This window comes from Mus caroli, unplaced genomic scaffold, assembly GCF_978045245.1.
Source record: "Mus caroli unplaced genomic scaffold, Mus_caroli_1 scaffold_11, whole genome shotgun sequence".
Classification (NCBI taxonomy): domain Eukaryota; kingdom Metazoa; phylum Chordata; class Mammalia; order Rodentia; family Muridae; genus Mus; species Mus caroli.
The window spans coordinates 7,955,441-7,964,286 of NW_028227266.1; positions in this window are offsets into that span (position 1 = coordinate 7,955,441).

The following is an 8,846-nucleotide window of genomic DNA, read 5'->3' on the forward strand; positions in this document are numbered from 1 at the left end:
CCTGTACTGAGGCATATAAAGTTTGCACGATCAATGGGCCTCTCTTTCCACTGATGGCCGACTAGGCCATCTTCTGATATATATGCAGCTAGAGACATGAGCTCCGGTGGGTACTGGTTAGTTCATATTGTTATTCCACCTATAGGGTTGCAGATCCCTTTAGCTCCTTGGTTACTTTCTCTAGCTCCTCCATTGGGGGCCCTGTGATCCATCCAATACCTGACTGTGAGAATCCACTTCTGTGTACACACTTTTTCTGTATTCCATATATATTGATAATTTAATTTCTCTCTTTTTCAACTATATTTCACTAATAGGAAATTACAATCTGTGCAATTATTTGCCATCAGGTTGATCTGTATAAGTATGTGTTTTAAGAACTAAGACTAAAAATATTCAAATTCCTATAACTTGCTCAAAAAAAGGCTAAGCAATTTTTGCTTAATGATTAATAAATACATCTCTTCAGTGCTACATACTAAATCAAACTGTAGCAAACAACTCTGTCCAATTTTATATGTTACTCTTAAAATCTAGTCATCTGTGCTACAAACAGAACTGTTCCCAAATTATATTTGTTGAAGCCAAGATAGAGCTAGTTTCAGTGCACAGTATTAAATTCATACTCAATATTTGATACGGAGCACATCGATAAAAGAATTATTATTTTATAGATACTGTCCACAGTTATTTGATAGAGAGTACTTTATATTCAGATAAAAGTTAAAAATTGAAAAAATTAACCCTCAGGCATTTCTCTTTAAAATCATTTATTAAAACCTAGTATGTCTATTGTCACCCATTGTAATTTTGTCATACAGTGATGCATAGGTATTATCTTTATAAAACTCTGTTCACATTATCGTGCTGCTTATTTACATATTGTGCCCTAAATCAAAATGTTAACAATGCTTGCTGGTATTTGTAGTTCTGTTTTAATGATACCAGACACTATTTTTACAGTTTCCTATTTTATATTTTCTTTTCTCTGTCATTAAAAACATTAACATAAAAATACAATTACTTCATTTCTGGCTGCAATGTAAAATTTAAAAGTACCATGAAGGTATTTGCCTGATTAATAGAGTTTTCTTCCATTCTCTGACTCTGAGTTTATTGAAACCCTTTGAGTCAAGATGTCGTAAATATTCAGTACACTGGATCAAAAGCAGTGTCTGAAGTGCCATCTCTCTCACATACAGTCAAATAATCTTCTACCATGCCCTAAGTTATAATGGCATCTTCCCATTTTACACTATGACTTTATTTTCATTATCATTGGAATTCATCTGAAAGGTTGAAAACTATCCTATATTTCTTCCACGAGGAATTCAATTCTTCAAACGCTTTGCAGTATTATACTAGAGATAGAGTTCTACTTTAGAATCTATCTTATAACTGTGAAGACTTGTGGAGGTGATCCTGTTGGAAGAGCAGAGCTCTGTTTCCTATTTCCTGCTTATGGTTCTTATCTGGCAAGTAAATATAAATGGTGAGATTTATTGGCATTGAAGGATGGATGTGAAATGCATACGTTAAAAAAATTGACTTGTTTATTTAGCTCAGTTTGAAATGAAATATATAACACAGTGCAATGAGGGCCAGTGTTAAACTAAATAAAAGACTGGGGAGTAGAAATATTACCTAAGTATTAACAAATAGAAAATAGATATACTGTCTATTTAGCCAGCAGCTTGCCTTATCTTTTCCTTAATGAATATTATCATTTCCCACTGGGAGAAAATGTTGCTGTGAAGGCATTATTTTTAGAGCTTGAAAACAATTTCATTGGTACCAATGAATAGAAATGTTATTGATTTTCATACTCAATATGTTTCATAATTAATCTTGGTACTATATGCATGAGGCTAAAAGTTTCTATTAATGTCACTTTACTAACATTATATCTGTAGAAATGTAATATGCTGTATCAAAAGATGGCCTAGTCGGCATCACTGGAAAGAGAGGCCCATTGGACTTGCAAACTTTATATGCCCCAGTACAGGGGAACGCCAGGGCCAAAAAGTGGGAGTGGGTGGGTAGGGGAGTGGGGGGGAGTGTATTGGGGACTTTTTGGATAGTATTGGAAATGTAAATGAGGAAAATACCTAATAAAAAAAAAAGAAATGTAATATGCTATTTAAAATGCAGTGGTCCAGAAATCACTTGCAAAGAATTTTTATACCAGGATATACAGAAGAAAGACATGTTGGACATATAAATCTTAATATTGTCTATAATTTCCCCTGTAGATAAAATATCTACAGAAGACAATAAATGCAAAAGGGAGGAAGGTTCAAATGTCCGACATCATTTTGATAGGAAGCATATTTAGGTATTCATATGGTTGCTATTTATACTGCATTTCCTACTAAATTTCCCACATTGGCAACACATGTGAAATATACTCAACTACATGCATTTACAATATTTATTACCTTGAAAATGCATAGGGGTTCTCATGTGTCAGAGATTTTTTTCTTCTGTATCCTAAATAAAATGACATTTTCTTGGGAAAATAGATCATGTTTTTTTTTGTTTTTTGTTTTTTTGTTTTTTTTTCTTTAAACTACATTTCTTATATCTTGGAACAGAGGTTGTGAAAGCATGTATGTGAGCTCTGTATGATCAATCCAGACAAAATCCAACCATGAGAAGAACACGGTCAGTTGATACATGTTGAGAGAAGAGCAACTCTTCTTAATGGATGTGGCTCACCAAGGTAGACTAGCTATGCTTAGTAGAAGGCTGAAGACCTTCCAATAGGATATAGGAAGTATAAATTTTAGTCACTTTATGTTTATTTGTCTGTTTGATTAAAAGAGGACATGGCATTAGTTTGATAGAGAAAGAGAGTAGATCTGGTAGAATTTGAGAGAGGGTTGTATATGATCAAATTTCATTGTGTGAACTTCTCAAAGAACTAAAATAATTAGAAAAAAAAGAGGGTATAGAGAGATGACTCAGTGGTTAAGAGCAGTGACTGCTCTCCCAGTGTCCAGAGTTCAATTCCCAGCTACCATATGGTGGCACAAAACCATCTCAAGAAAAATATGGACACAGTAAAACCTTGAACTAGACTAAAGATGCAAAACAAAGAACTATAACTAAAATACATTTAAAGGTAATGATATTTAAAGGAACAAACTGAATATGTGGAGATGAAGAATAAAATATGTGAACTGAGCAATGCACAAGAAGGTTCAGCTGAAGATTTGAACAGGCAAGAAAAGAAATGAGGTGGATGATTTACAGTCAAGTTATATAAAAGTATCAAATTTATGATGCATCAAAGGTAATGAAGAGAAGAAAAGAGGTTAAAATAGTTTATGGGTCATCTAAATGGAAGAGTTTACATGTAATGAGCATTTCAGAAAGAGTAAGTAATGAAAGAAGATTCAAAAGTATGATAACCAAAACTTGAAACTTTTAAAAATATATATAATCTAAAATTCCAAGAATTTGTACCAACTCAAGATAATTTAATTCATAGATCTACATTATGATACAGTATAATAAAATTTCAAAAAGAGAGGCAAAAAAGAAATCAGAAATCAGGAAAAAATGACTTGTCTCCTGCAATGTGTACTGAATATGATTCTCAGCTGACCTTTTAGTAGAAAGTTGGGAGATAGAAAACTAATGGGACAATCCCTTTATCGCACTAATTGAATGAACATGCAAAGTAGATCCACCAGCAGAATTCTCACTCTGGTGAAAATTAACTGCCACAGTGTCAGAATTGATATTCACAGATCAAGTAAGACATGGGAGTTCACTCCCCATGTCAAATTTTCCAAATGAAATCCCAGAGGTTGAAATTAACAGTAAAGCTGAATACACAAACATCCCTGTTAAAAATCTAGACACTGAGATCAGAAATCCCTATAGAAGAGTTAGGGGAAGGATTGAAATAACTGAAGGAGATGGAAACTCCATAGGAAGACCAACAGTATTTACTAACCCAGACCTCTCATGGCTCTCTGAGACTAAGCCAACAACCAAATAGCATACATGCATGCACAGGTTTGTGGCCTCCTAGCACAAAGTAGCATGCGGCTGTCATCTCTGGGCTCAGTGGGAGAGGACACACCAAATCCTGTAGAGAATGGTGCCCCAGAAAAAGGGATTCCTGGGGATCACACTTTCAGAAGCAAAAGAAAAGAGTCATCAAGTGAAGTCTCTGGGAGGGGAGATTTGAGGGGGCAACATTTGGGATGCAAATAAATAAAATAATTAATTTTTAAATATCTAGGAACAAACAAGTATGGAAGCAGAATTCCAATATAGGTATATAATACCACTTTTTATTTTCCAAAAAAACCTAAAAGATAAATGTATAAAGTATTCAGTAACCATGTTAATGGGCATCAATATATAATTAAAAGTATGATATGACACAGTTTATGGGACAATTTTATATTCAAACGAAGTTAAATTTAAATTGAAATAGCTGTTGTAACTCCAAGGCAATGTATATTCCCATGACAATCATGGAGAAAATATTTATAAGTTCTTCTATTTACTTACCTATACAATTAAAAAAAAAATGTCTCCAGCTATAGGCAAGCTGGTAGGGCATTTTCTTAAATAGTGAGTGGTCTTAGGTTGTATAAGAAAGCGGGCTTAGCAAGCCATGAATAGAAATGCAGTACAATGCTTTATGATTTCTGCATCAAGTCCTTTTTACAAATTACTGCCATACTAGAGTTTCAGTCCTGACTTCATTTAATGATACTTACCTGATGTGGAAGTTTAAGGCAAATAAACTCTTTCCTCCCAGACTGTTTGGTCATGGTGTTTTATCATAACATATAAACCCTAACTAACAAAGTGTACTCAACATTAACTTAATTTTTAACTCCAAAAGCCCAGAAAATAGTGAAGCTTAATAATTCTGACACTGAAAACTGATTTGATAGTTGCTTCTCATAAAAATGTATTAAAGCATAAAACTGATATCATTCAGTGACTAAACAAACATGCCTGAAAATAGTAAGTACCAAAGTGACATCACACCACTATTCAAATGTTTGTTTGCTAAGCTGTGACACATGAGAGGCTAAAGTCAATGTTAAATGTGAATATAGTAAGCTTTGATATTGAGAGAAAGGGAGTAGAAATTTGAATTTGAACAATTTTGAATAGCAAAATGTGAATGTAGAGATTCTATAATCTAGAGCATGAAATATATCCAGGGGTTTGTAGAGCCTTGAAAAGATGAGTTCTCAACTAGGGAAGCTACTCAGATATGAAATGATAACAAAACTATGTGGTTCAATGAGTTACAGGGAAAAAAGGACATCAAGTTCAAAGGCTGATATAATCTTGTGGTAGGCATGGGGAAGAGTTGGAATGAAGGATTTCATTTTGATAGTTTCAAGCATCTGTGCTAGTCTTTGAATTTTCTCCTGAATTGATCCTGTTTTGACAACTCTGTGTGTCCTGACAGATTTCTGAATTCAAGGCCAGCTTGGTCTACAGAGTGAGTTCCAGCCAGGGCTACACAGAGAAACCCTGTCTCAAAAGACCAAAAAAACCCCACCACCAACAAAACCAACCAACCAACAAAACAAACAAACAAACAAAAGAAAACAAATCAGAATGCTATTTCACTGCGAGTTTCTAAGCAAGAGTGTGTTTAGCAGGACACACAGAGTTGTCAAAACAGGATCAATTCAGGAGAAAATTCAAAGACTAGCACAGATGCTTGAAACTATCAAAATGAAATCCTTTATTCCAACTCTTCCCCATGCCTACCACAAGATTATATCAGCCTTTGAACTTGATGTCCTTTTTTCCCTGTAACTCATTGAACCACATAGTTTTGTTATCATTTCATCAGCCTTTGAACTTGATGTCCTTTTTTCCCTGTAACTCATTGAACCACATAGTTTTGTTATCATTTCATATCTGAGTAGCTTCCCTAGGAGACATTTTTTTTTAATTATAATTAGATATTTTCTTGATTTTCGTTTCAAATTCTATCCCCTTCCCAATTTCCTTGCTGACAGTCCCCTATAACCGCCCCCCCCCCCCGCTGCCATGTTCCCAAACTCACCTATTCCTGCTTCCTGGCCCTGGCATTACCCTATAGTGGGGCATATAATCTTCACAAGTCCAAAGGCCTCTCCTCCTATTGATGGCCAACTGGGCCATCCTCTGCTATATATGCAGCTGGAGACATGAGCTCTGGGGGTACTGGTTAGTTCATATTCTTGTTCTTAATATAAAGTTGCAGACCCCTTTAGCTCCTTGGGTACATTCTCTAGATCCTTCATTGGGGGCCCTGTGTTCCATCTAATAGATGACTGTGAGCAACCACTTTTGTATTTGTCAGGCACTGGCATAGCCTCACAAGAGAGAGCTATGTCACGGTCCTTTCAACAAAATCTTGTTGGCATATGCAATAGTGTCTGGGTTTGCTGATTGTTTATGGGATGGATCCCAAGGTGAGGCAGTCTCTGGATGATCCTTCCACCCTCTCAACTCTGAACTTTGTCTTTGTAACTCCTTCCATGGATATTTTGTTACCCATTCTAAGAAGAAAGGTAGTATCCATACTTTGGTCTTCCTTCTTGAGTTTCATGTGTTCTGCAAATTGAATCTTGAGTATTCTAAGTTTTTGTGCTAATATCCACTTATCAGGGAGTACATAACATGTGTGTTCTTTTGTATTTGGGTTGCCTCACTCAGTATGATATCCTCCAGACCCATCCATTTGCATAAGAATTTCATGAATTCATTGAATTTAATAGCTGAATAGTACTTCATTGTGTAAATGTACCATATTTTCTGTAACCATGCCTCTGTTGAGGGACATCTGGGTTCTCTCCAGCTTCTGGCTATTACAAATAAGGGTGCTATGAACACAGTGGAGCATGTTTCCTTATTAAAAAAGTTGGAACATCTTCTGAGTATATGCCCTGGAGGGGCATTGCTGGATCTTCCAGTAGTACTAGGTCCAATTTTCTGAGGAATCAACAAACTGATTTCCAGAATGGATGTACCAGCTTTCAATCCAACCAGAAATGGAGGAGTCTTCCTCTTTCTCCACATCCTCACCAACATCTGCTGTCATCTGAATATTTGATCTTAGCCATTCTGATCAGTGCGAGGTAGAATCTCAGGGTTGTTTTGATTTGCATTTCACTTGATGATTAAGTGACGTGAGCCCACCTTGGCCGGCAAGGAAGACACAACATGGTCGGATTCTTCTCAACAGCCTTTATTGCAGGAACACCTCGATGCTGCTACGGGGACCCCGGGAACCCCGGGAACCCAGGGAGGTCTGATTATATGCACCTCAGCACAGGGAAAGGCTTCGTGTCCTCCTGGGATAGGTTGAACCGCTGTCACCTAATTAGTATGTACCTGCTCGGGAGGGGTTAGCGCCAGACTCAGGCTTATGCCTGAGCAGTGGTGTTGTTTATGACAATGGCACACCAGAAACAGGCGCCATCTTAGAGTTGGCTTACTACATCTCCCCCTTTTTTGTTTAATAATATGATGCTGGACTAGGTCTGGGCAAATCTGTCCATCGGCCACAGCTCCTTTCTTAGGTCAATCCTCTAGTGTCACAGTCTTACCCGTAATAGGGTTGCCCTATAGTCTCCAGGCCCCATGTCTTAGGTTGGTCTGTGCACAAGGAAAGTTGCCCGTCTCTGGATACCGTGGATCTGTGTGACTACAACTGCCAATTGACCTAGGGTGAACTCTTAATTTTTCAAAGAGGCCAGCCAAATATTGGGAGATGTGCCATCTTCCACGGCAATCATGGCCTGAGATACCACAGCCTTGTATCTGGAATGATCTCTCTTAAGGCGACATATGAGTCAAAGGCAGAAACCACAACCCAGGACCACCAATCCCAAGGCTAACATGCCAGCCCACTCCTTAAAAAAGGAAAAAGGCATTGGTGATCCAAGCAGTGAAGTCTCCAATGGTGACGGGGTCCATTCTAGTGCTATTAAGAGCAGCTATTTGCAACAGCAGTCGGTGTGATAGTTGTTCAGCTTCCAGGGACCAGCTTCCCTTCAGGTAATTTGAAATTTCTCTGCTCTGTCGAGAAGACTGTGAAAAGTTAGCTTGCAGAGGGGTAATACCCAAACCTCTAAGGGAGGAAACACAAGATAGCTGGATCATATGATATAAATCCTCAACCTGTCCCTGAACCAAGTCTATCCTTTGATTGGCTAACAGAATGCCAGATGCCAAATGCATATTAAATTCTTCTTGTATTCTCAATGCTACTGCAGTTTTCTCAACAATTTGATTAACAGTCTCAGCCGTTTGTACTTGATTGGCCACAGTCTCAGCCATTTGTACTTGACTGTCCACAGTCTCAGCCATTTATACTTGATTGGCCATGGCTACCACAGCTGTAGTAGCTGCAGCAGCAGACACCACAAAGTTGAGATAATAGTTGCTGAAATTCCAAAATCCCTTTTTGTTCTAAACAAATTAAATATGGGGAATCTATTGGGATCAGTTTCTATTGGGATAGGCAAAAAGGTGGCAATTTTTACCACTACTGCTGTATCATTATCACCATCCCAGCACTCAGCCAAGTAACAATTTACCTCAGAATCATTACAGTCCAAGGAACCACCACTCAGGTTATTACTTATAAGAAAGAAAAAGGGTGATTTTACACATACTGAAGTATTGGGGGTAGAATCATTTGCCACAAGGCTATTAAATCGAATCCTGGTCAATCTGGTATCATTATGTCTAATAGTGGAAATATTGTATATCCTGAAACTCTCACCCTTGAGTCTGGCCTGCCCCCATCAACTCTACTCTCTGATTCTTCACAAAGTGAAAACTGATAGCCTATTACAGTA